The sequence below is a fragment of the Notechis scutatus genome, chromosome 3 (assembly GCF_049901735.1).
Source record: "Notechis scutatus isolate UNSWTSFEM ecotype Mainland chromosome 3, rNotScu1.2, whole genome shotgun sequence".
Lineage (NCBI taxonomy): Eukaryota > Metazoa > Chordata > Lepidosauria > Squamata > Elapidae > Notechis > Notechis scutatus.
In genome coordinates, this window is record NC_142011.1 from 171,023,314 (window position 1) to 171,049,047 (window position 25,734).

Consider the following 25,734-nt stretch of genomic DNA (forward strand, 5'->3'; position numbering starts at 1 on the left):
TCTGTTTCAAGTTGTGAAGATGTTTGTCCTACTTTATTCCTCTTCCCTATTGCAATAGATCACATGAATAATTTATCAAAGATTCTTTGCGTGTTACCTGAAATTATAATTCTGCTGGCTTCCTGCTCACAGTGATATTTTATCCTTTGTCATCTCATAGCTTCTGCTTGTATATTTGTGAGGTCTCATTCCCTAGAGGAGAGGCTGTCTTTTGCTTTAATTTCCTCCATGGTTTAAAGGAAAACTTCAAAAATGAACAGTGTTATTAAACAAACAGTAGTTCTCCCCAGCTTCCTCCTCCCCACTCCCAAAAAGAAAAAAATAGTTCTGGAAAGCCAGGAGCATAAAGAAGTGTTTTCTTGTTAAGTTTGCATATTCTGCCTTTACACATTTTAAACAACGGAATTGCCACATATAGCAGTATTCTGTAACTAGAGTTTCAAGCAAATTGAAAGACAGCTACATCTGCTGTTAGGTTAGAAACAGAAGACATTTAATTTGCCTTTTAAAACCAGCTTCAACAGTGATGCAATTCAGCTGAAGTAGATTTACAGGGCTTTTCTCCTCTACAAATCAATACAGCTTGGAAAGGCTGTCATGGGAACTGGGTGACTCAGAGCCAGCTGTGTTCAAATATAAACTTCTGTACCACAAACTCAAGGTAATGACTCTTTGCTCTTGTTTTTTAGTCAGCACTTTAGTTGTGAGACATTGCAAAGTAAGTTTTAATTGACTACTTCGTTTCCATTAGAAACTGGCTAAAACTTTGTTCTGGCAACATCAACAAGTTAAAACTATTCTTCCTAAAGCTTTGAAACAACCAGAAGATATGCTGTGGAAAAGGGAAGTATTGGAAGAGAATGAATATTGCTATACTTCTATAAATGTAAATTTTTATTGTGGGTGGAATGAATACTGTAACTCTTGTTCAAAAGAATTTTCTTTCATTAATATATACTGTAGGAAGCTATCTGTAGATACAACATACCTCATGGGCATGTTCAGTAGCAGCATAAACAACTTGTTATGCAGTTACTTTACTAGTGGCAAGTAGGTTTGTTATTTTGTTGATAATTCTAGGATCTTTTTTTTAATATAAAGTGGAGTCACCGTATATAATCCTACCACACTTTTTCAAATGCCCCATCAGTGTTTCAAATTGCATGAAAAGTGAATGTTCCCTAACAACCATCTTTGGCCCTTTAGAGTCGTAGACTGTATGCATTGTATGGAAGAAGTGAGAAACTGAGATTATCAAAGGTGGACAAACTCCTACCATATGAAATAAATTGTTTCTCACCTTTATAAATTGAATAGTGCAAAATACTTTGAAGTAACAGTTCTCCACTTGTAATCCACTCATTATTCCTTTTACTGCTTGTATCTTTTTTCTTTGTTCATTAAATCTGTTAAGGAAGAACAAATCATGTACAATTTTTGATTTTTATATCTATTTGTTCACCTGAAACCACATTTTATTAGACAAAATGAAACCAAGAGGTTGAAAATACTGAAGTTGAGTTTCTATCAGAAAATGTATATGTTAGGACTTCCGGTTTGAGCTTCTTCGGTGACAGACCGAAACCTTGTCTCTGTGAGGCTTCGATCCGTGCTCGCCGCTGGAGCGCCCCGAGCCGGCTGGTTTCGGGGCTAAGCCACCCTGTAGAGGTGGTAAACAGGGGGGAGACTGCCTGCAGGGTTGAGGAGAGCCACATCTCTCCTCCCCAGTTGGCCATTACTCCCTTTCCCGAAGGTGGTTGTAGCGGTGGTCAGAAATGGCCACCACAAAGAGGAACTCGACCCGGAAAAGAATGTGCAGAAGGACGATAAGAAGAGAAAGTTTTGGTTGACCGGGTCAAACAGCAAAACAGGCATGATATTCTTCCGATTAAAATCGGAATTCCGATTTTTTTGGGAATCGCCCCCTCCTTTCCCCCCACCCCTTCTTCTCCTCCTTCCCCTCCCCTCGTAGGCCACGAGTCAGGAGTTGCTGGCGCGGCTCCAGTCCCGCGTTGCCTCAGGAAGGGAAAGGCAAAAAGGAAGAGCCGCGGCGGCGCTTTGCAACGGCAGCAGCGGCTCCTGGTTTTGCCTTTCCCTTCCTGAGGCAACGCGGGACTGGAGCCGCGTGGAGCTGCACCGGAGGTAGCAACTCCTGACAGCCCCAGCCGGATACCTGAGCGGAGCCCGGGTGGTGCGAGCGGAGGCCGCTGAGCGGCAGGAAAAGGGAGCTGGGCCAGCCACAGACCAGTCTCCATGCAACACGCCGCCGCCCGGCCCTGGCGAGGGAAAGCAGCGGGCGCTCCCCGGGCGCGCGGCGGGGGGTCTCTTTTGTCCGGCCCCAATTTTTTTTCCAGAGCGGAATATCATGCCTGCAAAAGCAACAAAAAGGTACCCTGGAATTTAAACTTAACAACATTGTTCCCAAAGAAGACTTTAAATCTGCGAAGGAGAGAGAGAAAGGAAAGGATTAGTTTTTTTTTCTTCCCTTCCTTATACTGACAGCTAAGAGACTTAAGCAAGAAACTGGGGGGAAAATCCACTTTGACATTAATAGGCATCTAAGCTGAAAATAAAAGTCAAAGGGATAAATAAAGATTTCTGGACATTTAAAAGTTTTTAAAAGCTGGAAAGGAGAAAAAAAATAGAAGGGCAGGATCTGGAAAAATGGAGGAGACTGCCTGGAATTAAGGAATGGAACTGTAATTAAAAGGAACTTACAGTGAAATTTTAACAAGATTCCTCAAAGATACATTTTAATGGAAACTTGGTAACAAAATAATAGAACCTCGGGAAGAGAAAATGGAAAAAAAGAAGCAAGTAGAAACAGCCTTGGATTATTTGGATTATTTGGTGATTTTTGGTTTTTGCATCTAGATGACTAAAATTAACTGGGTGGTTGTTTAAAAGTTTTTAAAATGGTATCACTCTCAGAAGAACTGAAAACGGAACTTAAAAAATGGAAAGAAGACGCACAAGGAGGGAGACGTTCTTTTGGCTTCATGTTTCAATTTTTAGAAATGGAGATCTGGAACTATGAGAAGCAACAAGAAATGCTTGCAGAACAAGAAGATTGGGACAAAGGAGAAGCCAACTTTAATGATCAAATAATTTTAAGTGGGGGAAAAAAGAAAAGTGGGGGAAAGAGAGTGAAAGGTTTAAGATTAGAAAAAACAACCAAAAAGAAGAAGAACAATTTGAAAGATAAGTATAATATTAGAAAGCAACAGAAGAGGGGATTACAGATGAGAGAGTTAGAAGTAGAGAGACGAGGGGGTAAAAAGGGGAGGGAGAAGAAGAGGGGGAAGAAGGCAAGGAAAAGCAGTTGTAAAAGACAGAAACAAGAAATGGAGAAACAGGGAAAAGATATAAGGATTGTAACCATAAGTTTGTTTAGAGATAATGGGTGAAAATTTAATTGTAAAAGGGATTCTGCAAAGGTACATAAGATAGCTTTGTTATATTACAAATAGAAATAACTTTAGAAAATATGATGATGGATAAAATATTTATTGTAATACAGTGGGATGTTTGTTAATAAATAAATGAATTAAAATGATTGAGAGAATTAAAAGGGAACATTTTTAATTATTAGTAATGATTTATAAAAATATAAGTGAGAAATATGGATAAAAAAAAATTAACTATGGAAAGTTTATAATTGTTCCCAAGGAAGTATGATATTCAGTTGAAAAGAAATGTTAAAGATTGTTAAGATTTTAATGCATATTAATGATAGAATTGAATTGGAATGGAATGTGTTTTATTTACATATATATATGATTTTTTTCTTTTTAAGAATATAGTGTCTATTTTAAGACTGTACCAAGCAGAATTCAATTGGAAGTTATGTATTATATTGAATGCTATAATCTTAAAGCTATACATTGAAGCTTAAATAAGAGCTTGAATGGATAAAATTAAAGGATATAAAGGTGTCATACTCTAATTGGTAACTACAGGGAAAAATTGTTTAATAAGAAAAGATAATGTGAAATTGTAACAGGACAGACAAAAGTATAAATATAATGATTTGAATTGAGATAATCAAAACAAAGTTGAGAAAATTAGAAGGGGAAAAACTATGTAGAAAATATAAAATGGTAATAAGATATGGAATAGAATATAAAAATGAGCATGAAATTGAGTTTTGTGTCTGTATGAAGAAGTGATAACCTGGGACCATGCTATTTCCAAAAAAGTTGTTTTATTTGTATTTTGTTTTTGTGAAAACCCCAAAAAAAAATTCAAAAAAAAAAGAAAGAAAGAAAATGTATATGTTGACTGTACAGGTTGATATTGCATTATGAAATGTATAACATTAATTTCATATTTTATATTGGTTTATATTTTCCATTTGTCTATACTGTGCTTATTATAAGTGTATTCTAATAAAACTTCTAAAATTACACGAAGATGTTCATTTATACCATAGTTTTTCATATGAATAACTACACAAGAATTGCATCTCAGGTATGGTTTAAATCTCATTTAAGGAACCAAGAAACTCCTTTCTGTATTAACAGAAGATTCCACTAGATGAATGCTAGATGCAGCCTAATATTTTATTAATTATAAAAATAAGTATAATTATTTGTGCTATGGGACATTTTCCCTACCACCATATATTGTATAATACTGGGAAGAATTGATTCCAGAGAATCTGAGCTGAATGGAAAAAAGCTGTAACAGGTGAGGTGACCATTTTTACACAAAGAATGAATAATTGGTATTGACTATATAATTGAGCTAAGTGCAAAGGAAAGTAATCAGGTTTTTCAAATAATTTGCTGTTATATACAGACCTATATGAAGGTCAACGTCAGCAATCCAAATAAGACTCTGCCCCATCAATATATAAAGATTGATGAGAAGAGATGGTCTATATTAAAACATAAGAACAGTTGCAGGAATTGAGTATGTCTCGTCTAATGAAAAGGAGGACTAGGTGTGACATAGCAATGTTCTAAAATAGTCAACAACCTATTTTCCAAAGCACTTGAAGGCAAGATAAGAAACAATGGCAATTAAGCAAGGAGAGAACCAATCTAGAAAAAGGAAAAATTTCCTGACAGAACAGTTAGTGCAGGGGTGTCAAACATCGCAGCAGTGTCACGTGACATATTGGGACATTTCCCCCCTTTGCTAAATTGGCCATGGGCATGGCAGAGAGTGACGTATCCGGCCCATGGACTGAGTTTGACAGTCCTGAGTTAGTGGAACCGCTTGCCTTCAGAAGTTGTAGGTACTCCATAATGGAGGCATTTAAGAAAAGACTGGACATCCACTGGTCTTAAATGGTATAGGACAGTGAGAGTGAACCTATGACATGCATGCTAGAAGCGGCACGCAGAGCCACTTCTCCAGGCACATGGAGCCATCGCCTTTTGCTCTTCTGGGTTCCGGCATGCCAGCCAGCTGGACTTCACATATGCATGCGCACCAAAAACTAGAAAAGCAGCCGCCCAGTGCCCATGTGCGTCAGCCACTTGGTCTCCTGGTTTCTGGTGTGCATGTGAGTGCAAAAACCAGCAATGGGAAGAGTATCAGGCACGTATGCCAAAAGATCCAGAGAGGAGCAAAACTGTGGGCCAGGATGGATGGGCCGGGGCTTCCCTCTTCGCCTGAGTAGGGTTCTTGCATGGCTCCAACTCATGGTGCATCCATGCTCTGGAGCACCTAGCTAGCTTGGGCACCCCAGAAGAGCCGGCCAGCCCACACACAGCCCTCCTGCCCACCACTTTTGCCAAGGAGGCGTGACCGCTTCTGTCCCCAGCCGGCTCCCCAGAAGAGCAGCAGCACCAGCCTCCGCAGCCACAGAGGGAAAGGCAGGAGTGGCTGGCCAGCCACCACAGCCACTCCCACACTGGCTAGCTGGGCCCTCAGCAGCATCTTCATGTGGGAGGTCACCTCCCCACCAGCAGCAGCTCCTCGAGCATCCCACCCGGAAGCAGCAGTGCAACAGCCACTGCCAGGAGTGAGGGGGCAGTGGGGGTGAGTACGGGGCTTCCCTCCCCCCAGCAGGCTTCTTGTGTGGCCCTAACCTTCCAACCCGTGGTACTGACGCACATCCATGCTTTGGAGCACCTGGCTGGTTTGGGAGCCTCAGAAGAGCTGGTCGGTCCTCACACAGCCCCCCTCCCACCACTTTTGCCAAGGAGATGCAGCGCACTGCCCCAGGCATTCCTCCTACCCAGCTCATCTCCTTTGCCTCCCCAGAAGAGCAGCAATGGCAGTTGCAGGGGGAGGGGCAGGAACGACCTGCCTGACACTGCAGCTGCTCCCACGCTGGCGAGCCATGTGGGCAGCTCTCCTCCCTATTGGCAGCTCCTCCAGCATCCCACCTGGAAGCAGTAGTGCAACAGCCGCTGCCACCAGAGCCGAGGGGGCAGTGGGGGTGAGGATAGAAGGGCCCCAGCTGTCCTGGCCAGCAACTCTGCTCCCCTTCCTCTTCTGGGGAGGCGGAGCTGTGCAGGAGCTGAGCCAAGTGGGACGAACGGGCGCCAGTCAGGAAGCGGTAAGAGGTGCACCAGCTGGGAAACTGTCATGCCAAATTATGTACTACATTTGTAATTGACATTTGTAATTGACAGTCTTGAAGGGCAAAAGAAGAGAAAGGGACAGTCAGGTTGAAAAATAAACAACAATCCTTTTTAGATGTAATTTAAGGTAATGAGATCTCATTAAACTGGAAATCCAAGTTAAGATATTTAGAGAAAAATTATATTGCATCCTCCAAGGCTTTAATCCCCTTTCTCATTGTATCCTCAAACTAGAGGACCAATCTCTGCAATGAGCTAATTCATTTGTGCAAACTGTATGTGGTTGATGTTGCATATGAGTTTTCATTCATAAAGCATGGACCCTGCTCATATTGAAAACATAGTTTTATATGTCAATAACCTTGACTTTAATGCTGAATATCAAAAGTTGCTAGGAATGCCTTTATCCTACCAAAATTAGCTGTCCCAGCTGAATCTATTTTCAGAGAATTCCGCTCTGGCCAGAGAAATGTTTTTTCTTATTTATATCACATCCAGATATTAAGAAGTTACTGTTGATTCAAAATTCAGCATGTTTGTTAGGAATATAAGTATAACATCATTTTATAGTTCAGGAGTCTGCTAACAGATTTGATTAAAAAGAGGTTCTTTGGAAAACAGGGCTAGAATTTCATGAATGCAATATGTGGTATCTTTATTCTCCTAAGCACTTTGCAACACCTAATCTAAAACATTGAATAAGCTACAAATTTGTTTACAGTTCAGAGCTGTAGGAACTTTAAAACTACCTGTTTAGGAATAAATTTAAAATGGTACCTTAAATTGTATCCAACTGCTATCTGTTGAGAGGACAAGGAGATGCCTAAACTCTTTCCAAAGGCCATCTCACATCCTTACTGACACTTTGCAAATTGGTGAATACTTGCTTTTTAAGAAAAATTTGAAGTCATATCACTTCCCTTCTTGCTTTAATTTGTTAGTCTTGATGAGATGAGGTAGTGCTTTTTTTAAAAAAATGTATATATATATAAAACTAAATGGTTTAACTTATTTGTTGTAACCCAAATATTGTGGCATGTAAAGTATGTAACTTTTAAATAAAGTAAATATTAAATGTTCATTCTTTAAGCAGCATGATTTTAAGAGAAAAAGGCTACTCTTCATAGTTTCAATCATATGGAAGATCAAATCAGCTGCAAAAATAGACAAATGTTTTTTAAAAAAGTTTGTATCCATAAAACAATTAACCTGCATTAAGTATTTATGAAATCTTAACATTATTTCAGTTACCTTGGGTTCTTGCCTGTTCCTTTTTAGAGTATTATACTTTGACATGGTAAGACTTCTCCTTCCCAGGGTCAAAAGGGAAGGGGTAAAGCCAACACTAATCTTGAACAGAAATCGGAACAGTTGGGTTTGGTGGAGTTGGGGATACTGAAGAAGGTACACAATAGCCAGCAGTAAACGTTCAGTTATGTCTGAAGGGAGGAAGGAATGTAGTAGAAACTGGAAATTGACTTGCTTTCTCATTGGTATAAGATCAGGAGTGGGAGTCTACCAGTTCGGCCTGGTTCTAGAGAACCGGTAGCTCTGAAGAGCAGCTGACACCAAACTGGTTCTCTCTGAAGATTTCCTGGTCTTCCGGGCTCTAGGCTGTCCTTTATTCTTACCTTAGTTGCTTTGCGTGGCACAGCTGAGTGCTGCACGTCAGCAGGAGAGGGTGATTCCTTGCAGAAGTTGTTTTGCAAGTACTGCACATGTGTGCACAGCACACACAAAGCGTGCTCTCACCAAACTGATCGTTATGCCGGTAGGATCCCACCCCTGTATAAGATGGGAAGGAGAATGTTCATCAGGCTTTCAAAGTTATGATTTTTATAAGAGTAAAAGTTACGGCTGTTCTTGTTTTGTTTGTTTCCTGATCTGCCCTACCTCAAAGGGCTGACAGATGCTAGCTCATTTAGGAGAAGTAATTCTAAAATTAGAATCATAAGTGAACAAGAACAAACCACTCTCAATTATCATCAAGAAAATTCCATGCATGTTAGAAGATCACACTACACCCCATATTGGAAGATGCTCTTCTAGTTACTGAGGGGGGGGGGAGCAGTGAATCACCAGAAGTAGATTTTGTGGTGATGGGGTGGGCTCCCAAAGCTGCAAGGAAGTCTGGTCACTTATGGTGCCAGTATTGAAAGCATTCCTCATTGTACAAGGACACACAGAAACTGGAACATGGAATATATTATTTTTGCTCCTAATGAGGAGACTTTGGTATTTCTTTCAGGATCTGGACTTGCAGGAGACAGTGAAATCCCAGCCAGCTGTAGGGAAGAGCTGGAAGCTATTACTTCTCCTAAAGAGGGGACAGCTGGAAATGTTGAATTGTTTGAATCTGCTCCTCTGGGTCCAAAGAACAATTGAGTCTGCTATGGTGAAGATGCAGGGAGTCCCTGAAGTTAAGTGTTGGCAGAATCAAAGTCTTTCTAGCAGAGTAATTAAACAATACCTGGGGAGATACTCCACTTTGCCAATTTATGGCTCCTCTGATTTCCCTTGTTATTACTTGCAACTGAAATTCTTCTCTGAACATTTCATGAATCTTACTCATGTGTCTTGAAACACGAATCAGATTCCTTAAATCACCATGTGGCAATCTCATTTTTAACTACTCATTCTGACTGGATTGCTGCTGAGAATGATCCAGCTACAAATTACTCTGTAAATGCCTATTAGTCTTAACTATACTTCTTTCTTTATTTTTGTTAGGAATTAACAAAATTGCTGCATAACTCTGAATTATAGCAACAACAGTGATAAAATTACAGTGATAAAATTCAATGTAGAATCTGAGAAATATCAAAAGATTTAAAATGTGAAAGAAACATTTTCAGGATGTGGGTTTTTAGGAATAAGTTCATATAATTATATGATATACTGTTAACTGACATACTGTATTTATTAGGATTAATGTATATTTATTAGGACATATATATTAGAATTAATGCTTAATGAATGTCCAACAATATGCATATTATACAGCAGCTGTAATAGAAAACACTCCGAGAATTTTATCGCACATTGCAAGAAACTAAATGTACCATCATGAAAGGAAATGAGTGATTTGAATGCAAGAATAGATGAAATAAAGAAAGTTGGACTTACAGGATGATTTTGATTTGTTACATAATATTGTAGGAGATGGGCTAACAGTTTCCTGGAAACAATTTTTTTTTGTTTATTGTCAATGTAAATGCAAATTCTACTGAAGGATATTACTGGTTGTACAACATCAGAATCAAACTAGCTACATAATAATAATAGAAAATGGGAAAGTGAAATCCAGTCAACCAAAAACTTTTATGTACACATCGTGGTACAGGCCAACAGTTTTGGCCAGCAACTATAAGGGTTAAATTTAGAAAAAAGAGAAAAGAGATACAGAGAACATATATATTAGAATATACAATCAGTGAAAATAATAGATTAAATCAATTAACATGCAAAAGAGACATGGGGCATGGGAAAGAAGCAAGAAACATTGTGAATATTGGATTAGAAAAAAATGTTTTCAAAATATGAAAAAGAATAAGATCCTGTACTTTCCATGGAACTGCTCTCCAAGATTACAGCTGATTCAGAATGTGGTAGTATAAGTAGTTTTGGATACACCTCAGTTTGTCCATATGACCTCTCTTTGTGAGCTGCCTGGATTATCAGTTCAGTTGCAATTTAGAGTGCTGGGTGTCATCAGTAAAGCTCTTTATGGCTTAGGGTAAGTGGATAGTTATAATTATTTCTGCCCGCTCTATAAGATCTGGCAGGGTTACCATACTCCTGGCATCCTCAGTATCATATGTTTTATGGAATTTGGAATATGTAATTCCTGTTATATCCTCTGTCCCCTGAATGGCATTCCCACTGAAGTCTGGGTAGGTCTCTCTCAGCTAAAGTGATTTGTGAACCCCACATCAGGAGCATGCATTTTTTAATTTTCTAATGTAGTGTTATAATTTTTAGCTTTTATTCTTTTTCTTTTATTAAGCACTTTTAAACCCTTGTATGTCTCCTTGAGTTACTTCATGATTAGATTGCTTATAAATCAAATAAAAAATCAAATTCAGAATACATTATGATAGCTAAAGATGGAAGGTGAAAGCTTTGGATAGCAAGGATGTACCACCACTGAATACAAATTTCTAAAAATCAAGTACACAAAGACAAAATGTTTTCTTATTCAAGAATATGAACAAAAGAACATTTTAAAAAAGAAAAAGTTGTTTTTAAGATAATTGCAGAAATTTCAGGAAATTTTATGAGAAGGCTACTCAAGAATAATCACAGAAGAGAACTGACTAAGGTTAAACATTTATGAAAGAACAACACTGAAAAAGTATAAATGGAATTCTAGAATGAAAAGTATTTTTACAGACAATATATATTCATAAATTCACTACTAAAATGTGAGAAATGGTAGGCTTTGACATAAAATCACAGGTGCAAATGAAAGGTTTATTAAACTGAAGTTGTTGGAGAAGGTAATTAAAGTGCTAGCAATTCTGTGTCAACAAATATAGAACCATACTATGTGGCATGGAGATTGAAAAAGTTCAGTGCATATATCTAATTAAAAGAATATGCAAAAGAATATGCAAATTGATGGAGTTGAATAAGCACAAATTGTTATAAGAATGGCAGGAGTGAAGAGATGCATCAAGATAGAAATGACAAAGCGTTAAGAATGTCAGTTAGCAGACAATACTTTGTTATCAGGGAAAAGGAAAGCTTAGGTGAACTTAGTATGCAAGTAAAAATGGAAAGTGAAAAATCTTGGGTGAATGTTAAATATGAAGAAGACAAAAATAGCGTTAGCCTGCAAGTCATCTTATGGGTGGTTCTTTATTTTCATGAGATCTATTTCATCCAATCACCCCCAGAAAATTACAGATAATAAAGTTTCACAAAATGCAAAATCAGTATACCATTTTCTATATGCACATACTGTAGTAAGAAAAAGTTCAGAACTGCAGTTATATATATGACAACTTTCACTGCAGAAGACAGACTGCACTCTGTTTGAAAACTGTGGATACCCAAAACATAGGAAAGAGAACCACAGATGATGAGATTGTTTTGTATTCTTTTAAGTAATCAATTAAAACAGTTTACACATGCTGGGCATGCTAATTCCAGTGTGTTTATTCTTTGGTAGCTGTCTTATCAAATACAAATCAAATACACTGTCCAATTGTTTACTAAGTCTGCATTACTATTAATCTTCTCATTGTTCCTATCACCCATCTCCTCCTACTTGTGACTATATGACTGTAACTTTGTTGCTTGTATCCTTACGATTATATTGGCTGTTCCTAGTATGATTTGATTGCTTATTGTACCTATGACTATAAAAGTATTGTACCTTATGATTCCTGACAAATGTATCTTTTCTTTTTATGTACATTGAAAGCATATGCACCAAGACAAAATCACACTTGGCCAATAAAGAATTCATAAATAATTGTTTTTTAAAAATAATCTTTAAAACTTTTATTTTTCACCATCAGAAATTGGTCACTTAATTTTCTCTATAGATTGTCTTGTACATATAGTTGTATACAAGAATGCAAGTATCCCTTGTCTTAATGGATCTCTTAAGTGAACAGAAACTGGTACTATTAAGCATGACATCTTTCTGCAAATTTGAATGCATATTTTTATGTGTAGTTGTTTGTAAATTCAAAAGAATAAGATTGAATATGACATGCACAATGATTGGATGCCCTTTTAGTTACTACTTTGTGACGCCTCCTTTGGCAGAAATATCAGTTTGCAAATGCTTCCTAAACCCAGCTGCTATTTCTTTTTGGAAATTTTTCCTACTGTTCCTTGCAGAATTATTCTAGTTCAGAAATAATATTAGGTTTCCATTCATGCACTGTTTGTTTGAGATAGCTCCACATATTTTTCATGTTTCTGTTCAAATTTGAAGACTGCAAAGGCCATTTCAGAAGTTTTATCTTTCATATCTGTAAGTATTTCATGGTTTATTTGGAACTTGTTTCAGACAATTATCTTCCTGAAATATTGAAATTCTTTTCAGCTTTCTATGTCTACAACATGCTTATGCTCAAAATCATGCAGCTGGGTGTTTTTGAGAAACTTCAAAATAGGTGCACTTTTCGACCAATGTCAATTATTAATTAGCCTTTGTTTCTAGATCACTGAGAACTTTTGCTAATGTGTCTGCAACTATATTCTGTTCTTCGGGAGGTTCTTCAACTTCTATTTCATTTTTCTTATTTTGAATAATTTGCAACATTTATTAGAAAGCAGAGTATCATACATTTGAAATTCAACATGCAGCTTTTACTGCTACCACTTGTGCATATGTAACACTGTATATACATTTCTTGATGTACCAGTAGGGGTGGCATTTACCGGTTCTATCAGGTTCTATAGAACCCCTTGTTAACTTTCTAAGTAGTTTGGAGAACTGGCAGTTAGAAGCAATCTCCCTTTGTTTTTTTCCATCCTTATTAAATTCTTGACAGACAGCCTAGACTTGCTGTCTCCAGAGCTTGTGAGACTTGGCTTTCTTAAAGGGGAAGGGTTGTTTTAAGATTTTTACATTGCTGTTGGGAGGAAATACTTCCCTGGATAATCAGCACTTTGAAGAAATAATTGAATAATGAGGCAAAGCTTTTAGTGATAGGGAACCAAGATGAGTGACATTCGGCAAGGCTTGTTGGCTAGCTAGAAGGATTGACATTCAAACACATACCCTTTCTGAGTTTTGGTCTAAAACTGGTTTTTGGTGAAGCTTAATTCTATGCTTGGTGAAGTTTAATCCTGTGTTTATTGATGGGATAATTTTCCCTATTCAGCTTCAACAAGCAACAGCTATTGTTATGATTTAATTATTTGTATTATGTTTGAATTTTTTCTTGCCTCATGGTTTCTTTTTCTATTTGGGGAGGGGGTCTTCCTTCACTGCTTTAATACTATCTGGCACTGTTTTTTTTTTGGGTATAGTTCCAAGAGGCAGGATGCAAGCTTGACACTGATTTTTTTTACTGCCTTTCTGGGGGGCATGTAACCTTTCCTTAAATCTGGGTGATTTCCTTAGGATATCTTGTGAGGTGAGTGAGACCAGCTGGTATTTTTAAATGGTGCAAATGGATCTAAGGATTGCTTTTCCTGGGTGTGCTTTTTCTGGAGAGCTTAAATGACCTCTCTGCTAAAGGATTTCACTTTATGAGCAAGAGTTAGCTGTTTGATAGTTATCACTGCATTTTAAATATTTTAATTCCTTAAGGTGCTCTGGCACCCTGCCTGATTTGTAACTGCAGCTTGCAGGTATTTTTAATCTAATGATTGGTATTTAGGGCAGCTTTTTGCAAGCAAAGAAGCTTTTTGTATGTTTGTAGAGGTAATCCTTGACTTACAACAGTTCATTTAGTGACCATTCAAAGTTACAATGGCACTGAAAAAAGTTCACACTTTTTTTCACACTTATGACCATTGCAGCATAACTGCAACTGTTGTTCTTGGTTCTGATCTGGTTCAATAGCTTGTGATCCAATGTAAGAAGGACATTGAGGAACAAAGAATGAAAGAGTGCAGAATTGAAGATTGGGCTCCTGGGGAGAAGGAGCATCTTTGGGACTGAAACTCATGAACTGTAGATACAGGAAGTGAAAGGAAGAAAGGGGGATGGAAGGAAGGGGCAGAAAGAAAGAAAAGGAAAGAAAGAAAGAAAGAAAGAAAGAAAGAAAGAAAGAAAGAAAGAAAGAGAAAGAAAGAAAGAAAGAAAGAAAGAAAGAAAGAAAGAAAGAAAGAAAGAAAGAAAGAAAGAAAGAGGAGAAAGTAAATGAGATATATGGATGGATAGATAAATACATGGAAGGAGGGAGGGAGAGAGAAAAAAAAGAGAGGAAGGAAGGACATAAACCCTGGCTTCAGAAGACTTTGAAGCAGCACAACAATCTAGGGCTGGCCTGCAAGGGATCTCAGAGGTCATCTAGTCCAACCCCCTGCTCCAGCAGGAGATCCTTACAGAATCAAAGAATAGCAGGGTGTGTGAGTGTGTGTGTGTCTGTCAAAACACCAAAAACAGGCCAAGTAGCTCTGTGGAGGTCAGTTGTAAATTAGAACACTTGCTAAGCAACTGGCTATTAAGTGAGGACCTGGTCATTAAGCGAGGACCACTTACATTTCATTTGCCAGTCACATGGCTGCCTGCCCGGGCCTCTCCCTTCCCTCTCCAGGGCTCCCCAGGCCTTGGAGACTGGCAAAAAAACACTTGCTAAGCAACTGGCCATTAAGCGAGGACCTGGTCATTAAGCGAGGAGCACTTACATTTGGCTTGCCAGTCACGTGGCCACATGGCCATGCCCACCCGATTACATGACCACCTAGCCATGCCCAGTCAGCAAGCCACTCCCACCCCAGCCACTTGACCAAGCCACACCCATAAAATAGACCACACCCATAGAACCGGTTGTTAAGAAATTTGAATCCCACCCCTGTGTACCAGTTATTTCAGCTGCATAGATGCTCTCTTCTATTGCTTGACAAATACATACAATGGAATTGATCTGCATATAAAGGCGTGGCATAACAGTTGTCATTGATAGATTATTTGCATGCTTCTCAGTTTCTAACAGCTTTGTCCCAGTGGTTGCCAACCAGTGGGCCGTGGCCCACTGGAGGTCCATGAGAAAATGTTGGTGGGCCACAGAGAAATATCCCCCTTAAAGCAATTAAAGCAATTAATCCACCCACATGGCCCACCCATCCGCTGGCCCCCACGCTTCGACCTACAAAAAGCGGTGCAGTCCTTTTTTCTTTTGCAAACCTGCAAAAAGCAGTGCAGTTGCAAACCTGCAAAAAGCAGTGCAGTCCTCACCAGCCAGGATGAGGTAGTAGTGCTGTTGCAGCAAGAGGGGGCTGGCAGCACAGGTGGACTGAAATGGAGATGGCTGGAAGGTGCAGGAGCACTGCACTACTTGCATTTGTGCGGCACTCCCACACCTTCTAGCTTTCCTCTCCTGGCCTGGGCTCTTCCTCGATGGCTGCGGGCTCTAGGGATGGCCTAGGGCAGGAAAGGTACTGGCTGGTAGTGGTGGGAGGCGGCGGAGTGGGCAAGTCTGCGCTCACTATCCAGTTCAGAGGTCCGGAATGGGGCGTCATCAGTTTCCTCATCCCTCTCGGCGCTCTGCTGCCTCCCTCCCTATGGCCCTAGCCACCGCTGCCTGGAAAAAGCACAGGAAAAGCGAGCAGCAACATAGCTCTCGCTAGGGCAAAAAAAGCTGAGAATGAAGAGAGCAAGAGAAGGCAAGAGAAGACGGAAGCTGCCGCCTTTGAAAAGCACCGCTTTCTGTTGCCTGTGCCTTCCAATCTCTGCTCTTTCCCCCCAGCGAGAGCTGTTTCTGCTCGCTTGCTTTTCCTTGGGGGGTAGCAGAGATGTCAGGGCTGCTCTCCTCCCTCAGCAAGCCAGGTCTGAAGGAACGCGAAGAATTGCGGACAAGCGCAATATAATTTTTTTAAAAATATATATTATTATTATTATTATTTTTTAAATTGTATTAGTAGTCCTCGGGATTTAAAAGTATGAGTTTGGTGGTGCTTGAGGTCCAAAACATTGGCGATCCCTGCTTTATCCATTAATTGCTCTACAATACAAGCTTTGTTGAATGGTCAATTCCTTGGTCAAAGTAGCAGAGCCATATTGACGAAGAGCTTTTTCCACTGCTAAATTCGAGTGCTATCAAGCCATTCTTGAGTCAGCCAAAATTATATAGGGAGTCCTTACTTAATGATGCTAATTGGGACTGGAAACTCCATTAAGTGAGTGTGAGTGGGAGTCACCTGCACAACCTTTTGGACCTCAGGGACCACTAAATTCATAATTTTAAATCCCACGGACCACTAATATGATCTGCCGGATAGGCATGACTAGGTGATCATGTGACCGGGTGGGCATGTTGAACTCGATGTCACTCACATCAAGGGGCACCTCGCTGGCCTCTACTCACCCCTCCCCTCCCAGTCACTCCTCGCCTGCCTGACCAGGCTCCTTAGGGCCCCAAGAGGAAGCTGTTGTTGGAGCTAAGTAGCCACCATGAGAAAGAGTTGACAAAACAGCTGGCTCAGTTCAAATTGGATCTGACAGAGAAGGAGGCTCGCAGAAGCACCTCACTGAGGACTACAAGCATAGGCTTTCCAAGCAGAGGGAAGACCTGTGGGAGTGCAAGACCACATGTACCAGCACCTGGAGGCTCAGCGGACTCAGATGATCAGCCAGTTCCAGGCCATGATGCAGTCCCACTGGAACAAGACTCTTTGCTCTTCACCGCCAGTGGTACTTTTCTCCAGCCTTCGCCCAAAGCCCTGCACCAGGGGGCTGAAGCAGACCTCATGTCGGAATTTCTGTCCCCCTCTGACCCACACAAAAAGACCGTGAGGTGGGAGACTGCCTGCAGCACAACAAACGTTCATTGCACTTATCCAGCCCAGAGTCTGTAGTTTGAGGATCCCTGATTTAGTGCAATAAAAAAAAATGCAAATAATTTTTCTGCAGACCACGAATTTTTTCTTGTGGATCACCAGTAGTCCATGGACCACCAGTTGGTGACTGCTAGTTTAGTGATGATAGTGCCAGTTGCTGTTAAGTGCAATCCGCACATGACCATAACTTGCAGTTTCCTCTGGCTTCCTTATTGACTTGGCTTGTTGAAAGCTATCAGAAAAGATTGCAAATTGCAATCATCTGGCTGTGGAATGATGAACCAGTTGTCAGTATAAGAATTCAATGTAACTTTTTGTTCAGCACCATTGTAAGTTTGAAAAGTTGCTGAACAATTAACCATTAAGCAAGCATCACTTGTTCCAGCATGAAAGTTGTCTCCATTGCTAATATGTGTTCTGTAAGTGGATGTCCGGGCCTGGCTTTTATGGTGAGTGATCAGGAAATTATTTGGTTGATTCCTCCACCTTTGCTTCCCTCCCTCTTCACCATGTCTGGAATGGTGTGGTTCTAACTGCAAACACCTGTTATGTTTAGGCTTTTTTAGCATTTGTCCTTTTCATAGCCTATTTGATATAACCTATGATGAATAATGTTTTAAAAACAAGTCAAGGGAGTTGACTCAAAAGCAGCATTTTTACCTGTCTATTTGTGTCCTTCTATAGGCAATTAATTCTTACTTTTAGATTATTCTGTGGCTTTTTTCAAAGATAATGAATGTTGAGATTTTGTTGGTCACATCATTCTGCTGTTTCACTGTTTCAGCTTTGCACTCCATGTTTCAAGGCTGTGGTGTTGGAGCCCTTACAGTACTGCTTGTTCAGCAGTTTAACACAACTGCATAATTCTGATTAACCAGCATAGCATAGATTTTTAGGAGAAAACAGCAGAATGGCAACAGAGGAGCTCAGACCAGAGTTGCAAACTAAAGTCTTGACCATGCAGAAAATAATTGGTTGCATAAGTAGCCAAAGCATTTTTAATCAATGGCTTATTTCTGCAATTTTCCGGCTTTTATTACAAAGTTATGTATGTTTATACCTGCAAGATTAGTTTGCCTAGGCTTAGTATAGTTGCTCTTGATCACGTGCATACTGCAGCTGCAGTGCTATCAGGTAACTATAATAGTAATGATAATAATGCCATTGAAGACAGTGCAGATGGCTGGTCATCTGATTATTGTATTTTAAAGATGGATCTACCTAACCCCCCTCCCCCCCCCCAAAAAAAAGCAAAGTTACTTTGCTTACTGTGATTGGGTGTCAGTGATGATAAAAATAAAACAGTAAAAACTCTTCCAAAAAGCTATACCTAGAAAAGTTTTTTTTAAAAAGGAAATGAAGTTGTACAAATGTCTACTAAGATGAAGATACTTCAAATTTTGAGGTGCTGTTTCAAAAGCATGTGTGAGATTCAGATATCTTTGCCGAATAATTTTCATTTGTGCACTTATCTACAATAGTTTACCCAAAACTATGACTTTTATTAAATATTCCCCCAAAAGTTATTTCTTATAGCCTGCTGCCATACTTGGACTAAGACAGTAGAAAGTATGCAGTAGAAAGTTTTGCTCAATTCCTTAGAACAGGAAGGTAAAGTTTCTTTCACTTTCTATTTCTTTCCAGATCTAATTTAGATTCAGAAATTTTCTTTTGCTAGATGTATTCTATCATTTCAAATTATTTATTCCTTTCTCTTTCTGTTTGCATTCTTAGAGAGAAGCCAGTTACTAGATTAATTAAGATACCTCTCTAATTATGCTTAAAATTGACACAGGTATGTGTGTATATTTTTATTTATATTTCCTACTTCTTAACCATTTCCCTCAGAGTATGACATATGATTGTTAAGGACCAAGATTCATTGATCTCAGAAGAATAGAGGGAGACTAGAAACATTGGATTGGGAGCCTTGTCCACTTTGGTTACCTCATTATTGGCACTAAAGGAACCTTTGTGCTAGTAACAGCAGTGGAATCACTTTATTAGAGTTAGCTAATGGAAGATTGTGGGGACAGAATAAATAGGTCATGCTGTACCTGGAAAGCAAAACATGCCAACAACCTGATGGTAACAGCCATCAACAGGTTGGGCTTGGCTGTGTGGGACTCTATGCAAGAGAAACAGATGCTATCTCCTCAAGGGTGTCCTGTTCTCAAAGAATGGGCTGCTGTCTCTGTGTGTTTGTCATGCTGGCAGACAAGGACAGAACCCACAGACTTCTTTATAGACACAAAATATTCCATGTAATAAATTCCATGGAATTCTTGCATGTGAAGGTTTGTAAGAATAGAAAACAAAAGCAAGCATGGATACTTTTGACACCAGCTCAGTGGCGGGGTTTTTTGTTTTTTTCATGTACACTGGGAATAGCCTCCTCTTGCTGCTTGGCAGCTCGCTCTTATTATCTAAGTGTAAGTATGTTAGGTACCTACTCATTGTAGCGTGGCTTCCTAGGAGGAAGCAGTCAACAGAATACTAGAGTTTTTAGGTTTCTCTGAGACACAATTGTACGTTCTGTAGAATGAGGTGGTAAAAGGTCCTGGCACAATATACTAGGAATCCTTCTTAGAAAACTACTTTAATCTAAGGCAGGGGTGTCCAACCTTGGCAACTTTAAGACTTGTGGACTTCAACTCCCAGAATTCCTCAGCCAGCAAAGCTTAAAGTTGCCAAGGTTGGACACCCCTGATCTAAGGCATAAGAAGGTTCATTGTTTGATAGAATGTTGCTTGTTCTATTCCCCAAAACTGGATATTTGCTGTGAGTAGCTTTAAAGTAAAATTCTGCTGTTATTTCCCCTCACTTTCATATGAAGGGGGTTTTGGGGGTATAGGGGTATATCAGTTTGTTTGTACAGGTAGTCCTCAATTTACAACTGTTCACTTATGACCATTCAAAGTTACAAAGGCACTGAAAAAAGAGACTTTTGACCATTTTTCAGACATATGACTGCTGCAGCATCCCCATTACCACGTGATTTATATTTGGATATTTGACTACTGACTGATTTTTTGACAGTTGCAGTATCTCGGGGTCAGGTGATCACCTTTTGCAACCTTCTGACAAGCAAAGTCAATGGGGAAACCAGATTCACTTAACAACCATGTTACTAATTTAACAACTGAAGTGATTCACTTAACAAATGTGACAAGAAGACTTGTAAAATGGAGCAAAAGTCACTTAACAAATTTCTCACTTAGCAGTATAAATTTGTGGATCGATTGTGGTCATAAGTTGAAGACTACCTGCAAAATATTTTGAACCAAGACTTTTTAAAAAGGGGCATTCATTATAGAACTGTTCTTATTTCCCTGCATTAAAATAGCATCTCTAATGGCATACCTCCTCTTTCTTCCACATATATTTATAGACAAGGTTAGTTGTCAGACAATGAAAATGGAACAATGATGTTGTGACATATCTATCTTGTAAACCAAATTATGATGACAGTATCAACCGTTTGCATAGGCTTGCTTAAAATAATGAACTAAATATATCAGGGAATTTTAATTTCTTAACACTTAATTTCTGACCTATGTCTTCTATATAAATATAAGGAAGCTCTACTTCTCCAGATGTTACTCAATATATTTCACCTTAGCTGATACATGTTGGACTTCTGACAACTATAGTTCACAAATAAATCCTGGACTGCAAGTGCCAATTTGTTTTTCTGATACCTTTGTTATTTTGGTTTTTTAAAAGGTGTCATTTTCAGAGTCTGCAGTCTTATGTATGATTAAATTAGTGTTAATAAATGGGAGCTAGATACACTGGCAGTATTTTAATGAACGGAAATCAGATTCTGGCACATCCTTGTGCCATTCAAGATGTATCACTTTTGTTGTCATTTTCATTTAAACTTGTTAATGCTTGCAAAATGTGGACTTGGGCAAAGAGGTCATTCTCTCTGCATGTCAACAGAGTTAGTAATTATATTGAGTTGAGAATTATTTTGCTGAATTTGAACATTTGATTGTATAATGGACATGAAATTCTTTTTCATCACCAAGTTAATCACTTTACAGGCTAATTTAGCTTTCATGTTGCAAAAGTTTTCATTTGTGTTAGATTTTGCAAAGAAGTTGCAAATCTAACTTTTGCTGGCACACAAAAGATATGCAGTAGGAAGATAAAAGCATGAGACAGTAACCACAAGCTAAATATTTATATTAGTCTTGTAAATACTGAAATCCATCCCAATATATGGAAAAAAAAATTGTTATTACCAGTCTTATGTTCATGGTAAAATAAAGTACAACATTTAGAAGAAGCCGCTGAAAAGAATAGCATGGGTAAAAGATACAACTTATTGCAGCTACAACTACCTTTAGATGCACTGAAGATGGACTTTTGGTAGAGTTGTTTCATGGGTGAATTTAACTCTTTTTTTGTAATAATGAAGAAAACTTCTCTTTTGTTTATTTTTCTGACATACAATTATTGGCATATGGGGGAAAACAATTTTATGAATGGAGAAATGTAATTTGCTGGCAATAGGTCTAAATCAGTAATTACTAATTTGATTAATATATATCTATTTGGACTGTAATTTTTGGCAGATATATATATATATATATATATATATATATATATATATATATATATATATATATATATATATATATATATATATATGTGTGTGTGTGTGTGTGTGTGTTTTCTTAAGTTTTCGCGGGTACTTACATGTATGGTGTTCGGCTTGGTTCGGGTATTCTCCCACGTCATTGTAGTTCTTTTAAAGTTGTAGCAACGTTTCAGCAGAATCTCATCTGCCATCATCAGGCAGATCATGTATTGTGTCCATCTGTGGGTCAGACTTTTACAGTGGTTTCAGATTTAAATTTGGGGCAGCCTATTGCTGTGCCAGAATGGTTTTTTCTTCATCTTGATTGGTTGGGAGTCTTGGTCTGTGTTTATTGGTCTCGGAGTTTGCTGTGTTCTGCTTGATGGGTGTCTCTGATATCTTCTGTCTGTTTTTTGGCTCTTTTTGTATCTTGATTGGCTGGCAGCATTGTGTTACTTTAATGGAGGCCTTTAGTGCAGCTTGGCTTCGGGTAAATGGACGGCTATCATTAGTTAGGAAGCTGGGTTTCATCTGGGTGCCTGGTTGGGGTGTGTTTGAGCTGGAGGTATCAGGGGGGATCTGTTTGTGCCCAGGTGTTTGCCTGGCTTGTGGTGTGGAGATTTTTTGTTTGTGAGTGCAGGCTTCCAAATGATTGACAGCCTGGTGGAATCATCTCTTCTGTTCATGCTTTCTGGTCTTTTTTCAATCTCTATGGCTTCTCTGATGACTCTGTGGCTAGGGTTTCTTGCTTTATATAATAGTTTCCATAGTGGCTTATATATATATATATATATATAATATCTATATATATCATATATATATATATATATATATATATATATATATATATATATATATATATATATATATATATATATATATATATATATATATATATATATATAGTTATATATATATATATATATATATATTTATATATATATAACTATATAACTATATAACTATATATATATAGTTACTCTACATGTATGTACACACATCTCATATACATGCATCCACTGGGACCATTAGGAAAAGTTGTCTCTAATTCAGGTTAGTTTAGTAGGTTCTTCTTTCCTGACATTTAGCAAAGTTGAGATGGAAAGATATGAGAAAAGATTCTTCCTGTCTATCCATATCCTAGTTGGTTTGTCGATTCAGAGAAAGTACAGAATACCTCCATCACCTCCTTTCTTATTACTCATGTCCATCAGACTTGTGTTTAAACATAAAGCTAATTCTATGTGCATCCTTATTTGGTTGGCCACTTACCTAGAATCTGAATAGGTTCAACTTTGCCCACTTAAATGTTTCACTGTACATAACTATGCCTTATATAAATATATAGAGTTTGAGTTGCAAAAAATTAAGGCTAATAACATAACAATTGCAGGTTATTAAGAAAATTGATGCAAAATTGATTAATGCTATTTGGAACTTCAAATGTTATGGAAAAGTGGCTGAAATCAGCTGGTTATGTTATTGGGACTTCTTGCATTGAAAGAAACTAAAATGCATGTACATATGCTTACATCCATTCTTGTACACTCTCGGGGTATACCTGTCTTGGGAGATATTTGATTTTCTTGGTCATGTGCCCTCCTTTCATCGTTCCGTGCTAGCAAATGGCTATAATTAGATTAGCAGCCTGCTAAACAGCAGTGACAGTATCCAAGCCTCAGAGAGCATGTGCTAGATTCTGCATGTGCCTTTCTGCCATTGGCTGACAACATTTGCTGCTTTCCAATTTGATAGGCTTCCACAGTAATCTGTATGCTGCATTAGAGACATAGATACAGTGGAATAGTGTTCATGCAACAGTGGAGGAACTCTTCTGTAGCATGAAAGAAAAACATACAGAAGAGAGAGTCGTTGCTCTTTATTATAAACCTATCAGCATTTTAACAACTGCTGGCTGCAGGCAGAGGTCAGTGAAGGAGTTTCAGTTCATGGTAATTACTTTCAGGTCTTTATCTCCTCCCATAAAACACATCCATGCATGAAATGAATACAGTTAATCTTGTCATCTATCTAATTTTCTTCTGTTTTCGTTAACATGTGCAACCTCCTGGAATGGTCATCACATGACAAAACACATAATTATATTTAAGATTTAGCAAGAAAATATATTGTTATTGCATGGAAGGGTCTCGTGAAATCTTTGACCCTGGCACTTACTTATTTTTGTTGTGATAAGAGTGTTAGTATTTGTTTGGAATTTAAAACAAACAAAAGATAACAACAACTGAATTAGAATATATATAACTTTTTTTCATTCATGAAGAATGAAATTTTTCTACATAATGACCATTAATCAGGGATAATTCTGGAGGTAGCCTTCGGTTCATTCCAGGCAGTAACAATAAGCCTATTTATGCAAAAACAGGAACTTGGGTTAATATTGTCTATTGTCTGTCTGCAGCATATTGTGAGGATTCTTTGTTTGATCCTCCGAATTCCTTATTAAGTAGGAACTCACTTACATTGCAGTGGATCTATCATTGCATAGCTATTGTTACAAGATACTAGTTTTAAGCTTACGTATGTGTGGTATGTGTCAAAGATCTTACCCGGTCTGTAGCAAAATGGAATTTGGTATAACAGGATGGTGCAGTGAAACGTTTTGACAAACCTGCCTGGATTATTTTTTTGAGAAAGGGAAGAAGAGTCTGCTATGATTCTCTTCCTTCACTCTCTCCATTAGATTCTTGTTTATAGGCAACTTCAGATTTTTGAGTTACTGAGTTCCTCAGTAACTGATCCAAACTTATTCAGAAGTGTGCTGATTGAAGGTATGCACCTTGCTTAATTATTTAAAGGAACAGCTGAAGCCGGAAGTGCTACAATAGATCTTTAGTTGTATAGTTATAAAAGAAAACATAACAAACCTTTGAAAACTACTGCTTTATAAATTATATTCTTATGTGTACTCATGTATTAGCAAATGGGTATGGTTTGTTTCTCTGGAGCTTTTTGTAAACTAGGTTCTTTGAAGTTGCTCCTGTGAATGTTTTGACTGCTGACAGCCAAGTAAATGTGCATTAGGTCACGAATTGTCTAGCTGGCATTTAGCCACCATGCGTCTGGATAACAGGAGAATGAACTGTTTACTTTTGTTTCAAATCTCATTTCTACTTTTACTTTCAGGTTTTTCTCTAATTAAATTTTACCAAACACACCTCAGTTGTAGGTTTCTGTTTCTAATACATGCGTGTATATATGTATATATGTGTATGTGTATGTAAGTATCCATGCATGTGTATGTATTATATTTATTTTATTTATTTTATTTATTTATTTGATTTGCCAATTGTTTACAAGATAATAAGTATAAGTGTATACATAGTTGTGAATACATGAAATGGGTACATATAAGAAAAATAAAAGAAGAATAAGAGAAACAATAGGACAGGGACGGTAGGCACGTTGGTGCGCTTATGCACGCCCCCTACATACATTGTGTGTATGTGTGTGTATTCTATACAGTGTGTGTCTGTATGTGCATAGATTTCTTTTCCTTGGTATCAATAAATCAGAATGGCATCTCAAATTTAATTGTCATCCAAGCTGTGAATTTAGTTTAATTTTGAAATATTAAGCATAAATTAATTATACATTACATAGTGGCTTTGGACAACTGCTGGGAATGATTTTACCATTAGAATCTTTACCATTTTTTACCAAAAAAACTAAAGTTGGGGGCGATTCACTTAACAACTGTGGCAAGGAAATTCGTAAAATGGGACAAAACTCACTTAACAATAGAAATTTGTAGCTCAATGATGGTCATAAGTCAAGGACTACCTGTATTGTAGTTTTTAATTAGATTTTGGGGATTGTTTAAAACACAATCCCAAAAAACTAATTAAAACTACAATACAGGTAGTCCTTGATTTACGGCCATTTGTTTAGTGACCATTTGAAGTTACAATAGCACTGGAAAAAGTGACTTATGACCATTTTGCACACTTATGACCATTGCAGCATTCCCATGGTCATATGATCAAAATTTGGGTGTTTGGCTACTGGCTCATATTTATGACATTGCAATACCCCAGGGTCCCATGATCCTCTTTTACAATCTTCTATCAAGCGAAGTCAAGCAAGATTCATTTAACAACCATCTTACTATTTTAA

The 25,734-nt window shown here is 38.2% G+C and overlaps 1 protein-coding gene and 1 long non-coding RNA gene across 2 annotated transcripts in view; one reads left to right on the top strand and one right to left on the bottom strand.

Annotated features, from left to right (window-relative positions):
• Positions 1–25,734, top strand: part of FAM110B (family with sequence similarity 110 member B) — a 67,271-nt gene that overhangs the window by 15,425 nt on the left and 26,112 nt on the right. The gene's annotated exons all lie outside the window — the stretch shown is intronic.
• Positions 1,301–24,229, bottom strand: LOC148131475 (uncharacterized). The gene is made up of 3 exons (XR_015748911.1): positions 24,168–24,229; positions 8,171–8,324; positions 1,301–1,406 (listed from the first exon to the last, which is right to left on the bottom strand). It is a non-coding gene; the product is annotated as an uncharacterized LOC148131475 (long non-coding RNA).